This window comes from Vulpes vulpes, chromosome 13 (assembly GCF_048418805.1).
Source record: "Vulpes vulpes isolate BD-2025 chromosome 13, VulVul3, whole genome shotgun sequence".
NCBI lineage: Eukaryota > Metazoa > Chordata > Mammalia > Carnivora > Canidae > Vulpes > Vulpes vulpes.
Window position 1 is genome coordinate 81,807,178 of NC_132792.1, and position 11,334 is coordinate 81,818,511.

The following is an 11,334-nucleotide window of genomic DNA, read 5'->3' on the forward strand; positions in this document are numbered from 1 at the left end:
CGTCCTTTCTCATGGCTGAGTAATATTCCATTGTATACATAAACCACATCTTTTTTTTTAATAAATTAATTTTTTATTGGTGTTCAATTTACCAACATACAGAATAACACCCAGTGCTCATCCCGTCAAGTGTCCCCCTCAGTGCCCGTCACCCATTCACCCCCACCCCCACCCTCCTCCCCTTCCACCACCCCTAGTTCATTTCCCAGAGTTAGGAGTCTTTATGTTCTGTCTCCCTTCCTGATATTTCCCACACATTTCTTCTCCCTTCCCTTATATTCCCTTTCACTATTATTTATATTCCCCAAATGAATGAGAACATACACTGTTTGTCCTTCTCCGATTGACTTACTGCACTCAGCATAATACCCTCCAGTTCCATCCATGTTGAAGCAAATGGTGGGTATTTGTCGTTTCTAATGGCTGAGTAATATTCCGTTGTATACATAGACCACATCTTCTTTATCCATTCATCTTTCGATGGACACCGAGGCTCCTTCCACAGTTTGGCTATTGTGGACATTGCTGCTAGAAACATCAGGGTGCAGGTGTCCCGACGTTTCATTGCATCTGAATCTTTGGGGTAAATCCCCAACAGTGCAATTGCTGGGTCATAGGGCAGGTCTATTTTTAACTCTTTGAGGAACCTCCACACAGTTTTCCAGAGTGGCTGCACCAGTTCACATTCCCACCAACAGTGTAAGAGGGTTCCCTTTTCTCCGCATCCTCTCCAACATTTGTGGTTTCCTGCTTTGTTAATTTTCCCCATTCTCACTGGTGTGAGGTGGTATCTCATTGTGGTTTTGATTTGTATTTCCCTGATGGCCAGTGACGAGGAGCATTTTCTCATGTGCTTGTTGTCCTTGTGTAGGTCTTCTTTGATGAAATCTCTGTTCATGTCTTCTGTCCATTTCATGATTGGATTTTTTGTTTCTTGGGTGTTGAGTTTAATAAGTTCTTTATAGATCTTGGAAACTAGCCCTTTATCTGATCTGTCACTTGCAGATGTCTTCTCCCATTCTGTAGGCTGTCTTTTAGTTTTGTTGACTGTTTCTTTTGCTGTGCAAAAGCTTCTTATCTTGATGAAGTCCCAATAGTTCATTTTTGCTTTTGTTTCTTTTGCCTTCCTTAAATGTATCTTGTAAGAAGTTACTGTGGCCGAGTTCAAAAAGGGTGTTGCCTGTGTTCTCCTCTAGGATTTTGATGGAATCTTGTCTCACATTTAGATCTTTCATCCATTTTGAGTTTATCTTTGTGTATGGTGAAAGAGAGTGGTCTAGTTTCATTCTTCTGCATGTGGATGTCCAATTTTCCCAGCACCATTTATTGAAGAGACTGTCCTTTTTCCAGTGGATAGTCTTTCCTCCTTTGTCGAATATTAGTTGATCATAGAGTTGAGGGTCTACTTCTGGGTTCTCTATTCTGTTCCATTGATCTATGTGTCTGTTTTTGTGCCAGTACCACACTGTCTTGATGATCACAGCTTTGTAGTATGACCTGAAATCTGGCATTGTGATGCCCCCAGCTATGGTTTTCCTTTTCAGTATTCCCCTGGCTATTTGGGGTCTTTTCTGATTCCACACAAATCTTAAGATAATTTGTTCCAACTCTGTGAAGAAAGTCCATGGTATTTTGATTGGGATTGCATTAAATGTGTAAATTGCCCCGGGTAACATTGACATTTTCACAATATTAATTCTGCCAATCCATGAGCATGGAATATTTCCCCATCTCTTTGTGTCTTCCTCAATCTCTTTCAGAAGTGTCCTGTAGTTTTTAGGGTATAGATCCTTTACCTCTTTGGTTAGGTTTATTACTATGTACCCTATGCTTTTGGGTGCAATTGTAAATGGGATTAACTCCCTTAATTTCTCTTTCTTCAGTCTCCTTGTCAGTGAATAGAAATGCCACTGATTTCTGGGCATTGGTTTTGTATCCTGCCACTTTGCTGAATTGCTGTATGAGTTCTAGCAATCTTGGGGTGGAGTCTTTTGGGTTTTCTATGTACAGTATCATGTCATCTGCAAAGAGGGAGAGTTTGGTTTTTTCTTTGCCAATTTGAATGCCTCTTATTTCTTTTTGTTGTCTGATTGCTGAGGCTAGGACTTCTAGTACTATGTTGACTAACATTGGTGAGAGTGGGCATCCCTGTTGTGTTCCTGATCTTAGGGGGAAAGACTCTCACTGTTTCACCATTGAGAATGATATTCACTTTGGACTTTTCATAGATGGCTTTTAAGATTCTGAGGAAAGTCCCTGTATCCCTACACTCTGAAGAGTTTTGATCAGGAATGGAGGCAGTATTTTGTCAAATGCTTTTTCTGCATCTATTGAGAGGATCACACGGTTCTTGTCTTTTCTCTTGTTGATATGATCTATCATGTCGATTGTTTTATGAGTGTTGAACCACTCTTGCATTCCGGGAATAAATCCCACTTGGTCATGGTGAATAATCTTCTTAGTGTACTATTGGATCCTATTGGCTAGTCTCTTGTGAGAATTTTTGCATCTGTGTTCATCAGGGTTATTGGTCTATAATTGTCCTTTTTGGTGGGGTCTTTGTCTGGTTTGGGGATCAAAGTGATGCTGGCTCATAAAACGAGTTTGGAAGTGTTGTGTCCTTTTCTACTCTGTGGAACAGCTTTAGTAGAATAGGTATTGTTTCTCCTTTAAGTGTTTGGTAGAATTCCCCTGGGAAGCCATCTGGCCCTGGACTTTGGTGTCTTGGAAGGTTTTTGGTGACTGCTTCAAATTTCTTGATTGTTATTGGCCTGTTCAGGTTTTCTATTTCTTCCTGTTCCAGTTTTGGTAATTTGTGGTTTTCTAGAAATGCATCCATTTTTTTTCTAAATTGTCTGATTTATTGGCGTTTAGCTGCTCGTAATATGTTTTTAAAATCACTTGTATTTCCTTGGTATTGGTTGTGATCTTTCCTCTTTCATTCATGATTTTATTAATTTGAGTCTTTTTTCTTTTTCATAGGGCGGGCTAGGGGTTTATCTATCTTATTAATTTTTTCAAGGAACCAACTCCTGGTTTTGTTGATCTGTTCTACAGTTCTTCTGGTCTCTATTTCATTGAGTTCTGCTCAAATCATTATTATCTCCCTTCTTCTGCTTGGTGTAGGTTTTATTTCCTCTTCTTTCTCCAGTTCCTATAGGTGTGAGGTTAGCTTGTGTATTTGAGTCTTTTCCAATTTTTTGAGGGATGCTTGTATTGTGATGTATTTCCCTCTTAGGACTGCTTTTGCTGTATCCCAAAGATTTTGAACAGCTGTATCTTCATTTTCATTAGTTTCCATGAATCTTTTTAATTCCTCTCTAATTTCCTGGTTGACCCGTTCATCTTTTAGTAGGACGCTCTTTAACCTCCACGTGTCTGAGTTTCTTCCAAATTTCTTCTTGTGATTGAGTTCAAGTTTCAAAGCACTGTGGTCTGAAAATCTGCAGAGGACAATCCCAATCTTTTGGTATCGGTTGAGACCTGATTTGTGACCCAGTATGTGTTCTATCCTAGGGAAAGTTCCATGTGCACTTGAGAAGAATGTGTATTCAGTTGCATTTGGATGGAAAGTTCTGTATATATCTGTGAAATCCATCTGGTCCAGTGTATCATTTAAGCCCCTTGTTTTTTTGGTGATGTTGTGCTTGGAATATCTGTCATTTGCAGAAAGTGCTGTGTTGAAATCTACTACTAATGTATTATTATCTAAGTGTCTTTACTTTGGCTATTAATTGATTGATATACTTGGCAGCTCCCACATTAGGGGCATAAATATTCATGATTGTTAGGTCTTCTTGTTGGATAGACCCTTTAAGTATGACACAGTGTCCCTCTTCATCTCTTACTACAGTCTTTAGGATAAACTTTATCTGATGTGAAGATCGATACCACAGCTTTATTTTGAGGACCATTTGAATGGTAAATAGTTCTCCACCCCTTCATTTTCAGGCTGGAGGTGTCCTTAGGTCTCAAATGAGTCTCTTGTAGACAGCAAATAGATGGGTCTTGCTTTTATATCCAGTGTGATACCCTGCATCTTTTGATGGGATCATTTAGCCCATTCATGTTCAAAGATGTGAATTTAGTGTCATCCTAATACCTATTCAGTCCCTGTTTCTGTGGGCTCCCTCTTTCTTTTATAGGGTCCCCTTTAATATTTCTTGCAGAGCTGGCTTTGTGATCACATATTCTTCCAGTTTCTGCCTATACTGGAAGCTCTTTATCTCTCCTTCTATTCTGAATGAGAGCTTTGCTGGATAAAGTATTCTTGGCAGCATGTTCTTCTCATTTAGTACCCTGAATATATCCTGCCAGCCCTTCTGGCCTGCTAGGTCTCTTTGGAGAGGTCTGCTATAATTTGATACTTCTCCCATATTAGTTAAACATCTCTTGTCTCTTGCTGCTTTTTTTTTTTTTATGATAGTCACAGAGAGAGAGAGAGAGAGAGAGAGAGAGAGGCAGAGACACAGGCAGAGGGAGAAGCAGGCTCCATGCACCGGGAGCCTGATGTGGGATTTGATCCCGGGTCTCCAGGATCGCGCCCTGGGCCAAAGGCAAGCGCCAAACCACTGCGCCACCCAGGGATCCCCTCTTGCTGCTTTTAAGGATTTTCTCTTTACCATGGAATTTGCAAGTTTCACTATTAAATGTTGAGGTGTTGAATGGTTTTTATGACTTTTTTTGGTGGGGTCATCTCTATCTCTTGGTTCTGAATGCCTGTTTGGGATTCAGATTTGGGAAGTTCTCATCTATGATTTGTTCAAATATACTTTGTGGCCCTCTCTCCCTCTTGGCCTCTTCTGGAACCCCAATGATAAATTCTTCCTTCTGAGGCTATCATTTATTTCCCTAAGCCTTTCCTCATGGGCTTTTGTTTTTCTCTTTTTCCCTCAGCTTCCTTCCCTACCATCAACTTGCCTTCTATGTCACTCACTCTTGCTTCCACCTCATTAACCCTTATTGTTAGCACCTCCAGTTTGGCTTGCATCTCGTTTGACTGATTTTTAATTTTGACCTGATTAAATCTAAATTCTGCAGTCATGAAGTTTCTAGAATCCTTTATGCTTTTTTTCCAGAGCCACCAGTAGCTTTATAATTGTGCTTCTAAATTGGCTTTCTGACATTGAATTGTAATCCATATGCTGTAGCCCTGTGGCAGACAGTACTGTTTCTGATTCTTTTTTTTGTGGGAAGTTCTTCCTTCTAGTCATTTTGCTCAGTGCAGAGTGGCTGTATGAGCCGGCCGAGTCAAGAATATCAACCATGATCTAAGTAAATACACCCTAGATGATTCTGAAAAGGTCAGAGACAAGAAAATAAAAAAAAGAGGATCAGAACAAAATAAATCAAAAGAACCACTAAAGTGAAAAGCATATTTTAAAACAAGGTAGTAAAAAATAAAAGGCCAAAAACCCCCAAAAAGAAGAAAAAAGAAAGAAAAAAAGGAAAAAAAAGTAAAGATAAGGGGAAAAAAGGAAAAAGGGGGGTGCTGGGAGATCGTGGTGGTGAAGAAGTGGTAGTGGAGGGAGAAGGTAGTCTACCTGAGGGGTCCTAGAGGGTGATCCTCTTGGTTCTGAGGGTATTTTGTTCTCTATGTTAGAAGATGCTCAGTCCCAAATTTATATAAACCAATACTGGTAGAAAGCCCCAACGTTGACCACCAAAACATAAACAAGATAAAAGGGGGGCAGAATGGGAATGAAGAGAGAATATAATCTCACCGAATGAACCAGCCCGGTATACTACTTGGTTCTGGGTGCATGCTGGTCATGTTTTAGAAAGTATTAACTTCCGCCATTGTAGAACAAAATGAGGCAGAAAATATACAAAAAACACAAAACAAAAACCCGTATTTCTTATATCTCCCAAAATTAAATTGAATATGTTGAAGGGAATCCAGAAGTGAAAAATATATCTAAGATGTGTAATTGCAGAAATATGAAAGTTCAAAAGGAAGAAACTTAAAAATGAAGAGGTGGTAAAATATTACAGTTAAAGTTGGAAAAGAGAAAAAATACTGGAGAATTTTAGTCTGATATAAAAACAAGTTGTACTGGGAAAAGGGGAAAAAAGGGGGGGTACCCTCTAGTTCTATATACTATAAATCCCTCGACTCCTCCCGGAGCTTTCCAGCGCTGCTCGGTCTAGGACTTGCTCTTCCTCGTCCTTCCAGCTGGTCTCTGCGGGAGGGGCTTACTGTGCCAATTCTCAGGTGTGTGCACCTGGGGGAGATCCCCCCCAACCGGGTGCCGGCTCAGTGGGAGCTGTTTACCCAGTGAATCCCCTGTCCCCTGGCAGCCCCGCCCCTTCCAGGCACAGGGTGACACCAGGAGGAACAACACCACCTGCCCTGGCCATGTCTCCAGCCCTGGAGTCAGCTCCCCGCGGGTAACTACCCATAGTCTCCCAGTCCGCACTGGCCTGGATGCTCCGGTGGCGGGGTGCTGACCTGCACAGCTCAGGGGCGTCCAGCGGCAGGAGAGTCCTCCCTGTCCTGTGCCCTCCCTGCCTCTGCCCGTCCTGGGGGAAGCGCAGGATGGTGGGCTGTGTCCCGGCGCCCTGGGATCCGGGGCCTGTGCTGTTGGAATCGCGTTCCCGAGGCCTCCGAAGGCGGCAGGGTGCAGCCCCCTCCGTCGGGAGCCGCCGCCTGACCACCCGGCTTCTCCCCGAGGCCCCGCCAGGCGCGCTCCAGCCCTTTACGGAGCTTGGCTGCGGTGTGGTGCGCTCCCCCCCGGGCACCCCTCTTCTGCTAGTGACCTTGGGAATCTGGAGGCCCCACTGCCACTCCTGCAGTTCTGTCTGCCCAATTTCCCTGCTGAGCGCTTTTCCATCAGGGAAACCTTGTTGCGGATTTTTAAAGTTCTGCTGCTCCTGGGCTGGGCTCTCCCGTCCTGGAGGCTCTGCTTTAGCCTGGCTCCACGTGGGGCCCCTCTCTACTTGATTATTTTTTATTTATTTAATTTATTTTTCCGCCTTCCTGCCTTGTTAGAAGCGAAAACCCTTCTGTCTGTAGCGTTCCTGGTGTTCATGCTTTTTTTTTTTTTTTAAAGATTTTATTTATTCATGAAAGACACAGAGAGAGAAAGGCAGAGATGTCAGAGGGAGAAGCAGGCTCCAGGCAGGGAACCTGATGTGGGACTCCATCCTGCCACTGCAGATCATGCCCTGAGCCAGGGGCAGATGCTCAACCGCTGAGCCACCCAGGCGTCCCCAGGTGTTCTTGCTTTAAATCTCAGGTGGAATTCGTAGGTGTTCAGGATGGTTTGAGTCACCTAGGTAAGTTGGGGGGCCGGGTGACTTGGGGACCCTCCTCCCCTGCCATCCTGCCCCACCCTCCCCTCCCCTGAATGCAGCTTTTGGTTAGTCCCTCACATAAGGGAGTTAGAACATCTCTCAAAAAGCAGCTACGGAGGCAGATTGGAAATATGCTGGGCATAACTGTGAGAAACAAGCATTCCTTGAATGCAGCTTTCCAGTAGCCCCTCAGATAAGGGAGTTAGAACCTTCTTAACAGTAGGTGTGGAGGCACTTTTCTGTAAATGCGCTGCACTGAATTCTGAGAAACCAGAAGCATGGTCACCAAGGGTATCCAGGCATGGTTAAAGTGCCACCTTCCAAAGGCAGATCAGGTTGGGGAGCAGCCCTGCAATTGAGAATAATCACGATATATTTCGAGATCTCTCAGACACTCTGCAGTCTATCACCAGAGGCTCTCCAAGGTGAACGGCCAGGGTAAACCAAGCCACCCTGCTCTGTAAGCCTGTTTCTCGCCATGAACACCAGACTGAAACACTGGGTAAGTAGACTGATGAGCGTCCAGCTACCTGGTTACTTCTACTGCCTGCAAATTCCCACCTTGGGCCCTGGAGAGGGACTCCAGCTTCTGTGGTTCAGCAGAGACTTCTGGGAGAATAGTAAGGATCTGAAGCACAAGTTCTTCAGAAGGAAAGAATCTATCTAGAATTTTACTGGGAGGTGTCACTTCAAATGCCTTCAGGGGGCTCCTGGGTGGCTTAGTTGGTTGAGTGTCTGTCTTCAGCTCAGGTTATGATTCCAGGGTCCTGGGATCGAGCCCTCTTTTGGGCTCCCTGCTCAAGGGGGAGCCTGCTTCTCCCTCTCTGTCCCTTCCCCTGCTCATGCCCATTCTCTCTCTCAAGTAAATAAAATCTTAAAAAAAAAAAAAAGCCTTCTGAAACAGACTACTGTCAGTAGGTAACATTTGGTTGCCCAATAAATTGGCCCAAATACCTTAATTATTAAGTGATACCTTCCATCAAGTTTACTGAATGTTGGCAGGAAAAAAAATCTCTTACTAAAGAACTCATGTTGTTTTTTATTTATTTATTTATTTATTTATTTATTTATTTATTTATTTATATTTTATTTATTTATTCATGATAGACATAGAGAAAGAGAGAGAGAGAGGCAGAGACACAGGCAGGGGGAGAAGCAGGCTCCATGCCGGGAGCCTGACGCGGGACTCGATCCCAGGACTCCAGGATCACGCCCCGGGCCAAAGGCAGGCGCTGAACTGCTGAGCCACCCAGGGATCCCCATGTTGTTTACCTTTTAAAAAACCATTATAAAAATTGTTAATACTGGAATGAACATGTTAGAAAATTTAGATAGTCTAGGAAAGGCGAACTCTCCGCCTACCTTGGTCCAGAGGTCCCGTGGTTCAGCTAGTGTTAGCTGATAATCCGTGCAGGATCCTATCTCAGTGTTGGCTGTTGCTGTTGTAAGAAAACAGGACATCTGGGCTATGGCAGCTCTGTAGCAGTCTAGGTGGCCCAGGGCATCATCCTCTGCCCTGCTATTCTCAGAAGTGTCTTCTTATCCATTGCTATTTGTCACTACTTAGCTACAGATGGCTGCCATTGCTCCGGGTTGCATATGACAGCATTCAGAGCCAAAGGGAAGGATGGGTCCTTTCCTCAGAAGGCCTCTCTTTTGGAGCTTAGCTTGAGGGGATGCTAAGATAGCCAGGGTCTGGCATATTTGACCTTTGCTGGCGTCAGCCCTGGCAGGAAGTGGCTGCTACTTAAAGTCAACTTTGTAACTAAAGTTGTAATAATCCTTATAAAATCCTCACCAAACTTTAGCACAGTTAAAAGGACATGTAAAATCCTAATAGAGATGTATGGAAGTGTAGGGTTTTATCCTCTAAAAAAGGAAATGAAAAGTTATGGAGGTGCTCTAAGGAGGGTGGAGGCAAGAGCGAAGATGTGGCAGCTGGACAGTCAGTTGTGGGCACAGCTCCAAGCGCAGTGATACCGCAGACAAGGGTTGAGGCCATTCCCTGGTTTGTGGAGAGCTCTCAACCAGCAGTGGGCACAAAGCGTCAGTCTTGGGGGGACGCCACCAGGCAGGGGTGTGAGACTCTTCCTACAGGGTCCTGCACAGTGATGAGGTGGGCATGTGTACTTCCTCCTCTCAAGCTTCCTTCTGCAGCCTGCAGTGAGACTTCCAAGTCTCCTTCATATAAATTTTACTTATTTCTTTATACATATATTCCTGGGTGTTTTGTCTTCCATTATATTCTGTTATTATTTTCTTATGTACAGATGACTGATTTGCATACTGAGTTTGTACTGGTCACATGACTGAATTCTCTTATTGTTTATAAAGGAAATTCTCTTAGAAACTCCCATCAACAAAGAAATCACCGGGATCCCTTGGTGGCGCAGCGGTTTGGTGCCTGCCTTTGGCCCAGGGCGCGATCCTGGAGACCCGGGATGGAATCCCACGTCGGGCTCCCGGTGCATGGAGCCTGCTTCTCCCTCTGCCTATGTCTCTGCCTCTCTCTCTATCATAAATAAATACAAATTAAAAAAAAAACCCAAAAACAATGAAATTATCTGTCGGATCCATCTCAGCTCTTCCCTTGTCTACATGCATAGGGCCCATCGGGTAGGCCTCCAGGGCCATACCATAAGACAGCTGTGCAGTAAGCAGGGTACCCTGCTGCTCACTCCAGTGCTTCTCCACTAGTACTATTTGTTCATGGCTTGAGATAGAAATACATCACTATATTAGGGGCACCTGGCTGGCTTGGTCAGGAGAGCACGGGACTCTTGATCTTAAGGTTGTGAGTTCAAGCCCCATGTTCAGAGTAGAGCCTACTTAAAAAAACAATATGTCATTAAATACATATTAACAAGGGCCCATCCATTCCTATGTTATTATTCATATACTCTTGGTATTTGCACCTAAATAAACCAGCCAGCCATGGTCCTTGCCCTCCTGGCGCTTCCAGCTGAATATATGGAACAGACACTCTACAGAGAATCAATCATTCAGCACAATTACTCGTTAGTCAATAGGCCAGCTTCCCTGATGACCTGGAAGGCAGGTAAGAAAGGTCCTCCTGTGGGAAAATATTCCCATGAAAGGGAAGAAGTATTGGGAGGCCCATTCCCGGGGGGCAGGAAGAGCAAGTGAGGGGGAACCAGGCTAGAATAGAGGGATTAGGACATGTATGGCCCAAGCAGCAGAACAAACTGGCCTTTCTGGATGTTTTAATAAAGACAGTTCCTGGGGCACCTGGGTGGCTCAGTCGGTTGAGTGTCTGCCTTCGGCTCAGGTCATGATCCAAGGGTCCTTGGATCTAGTCTCGCTTTGGGCTCTGCTCATCAGGGAGCCTGCTTCTCCCTCTCCCTTCCAGCCCCCCTGCCCCCTGCTCATGGTTTCTCAAATAAATAAAATCTTTTATTTTTATTTTTATTTTTAAAAAAGATTTATTTATTCATTTATTTATGACATATATATATATATAGAGAGAGAGAGAGGCAGAGACACAGGAGGAGGGAGAAGCAGGCTCCATGCCGGGAGCCCGCTGTGGGACTCGATCCCGGGACTCCAGGATTGCGCCCTGGGCCAAAGGCAGGTGCTAAACCGCTAAGCCACCCAGGGATCCCCCCCTCCCTTTTTTTTAAAAGTTCCCAAAGAAGTTGCTGAAGAACCAACTTCCAAGACTGAGAATGTGGTGCTCTGCTGAGAGAGGTGACCTCTGCGGAGCCGTGCAGTAGCCCTGCCGCATTGTGCCCTCCCCCATTTTCCCCTCCAGCACGAATTTGGACAATGCTTGTTATGAGCCGTTGAGATGATGACGATGACGGTGTTTCTGGCTCAGCCTCAAAACTTCTCAGGGCCCAAACCTTATGTACAGCAAAACATAAGACTGGATTTCCTTGCCCTGATTCCTACACAAGGGCTGTTTTGTGAGTCAACCACAATATAAGGAGAATCTGGCTGAAGCAAGCAGCGCAGTTTCCTGTCCCACCTGAAGTCATAGTAAGAAAGTTGCCTTAGGCTGTGTATGCTAAGCCTGCT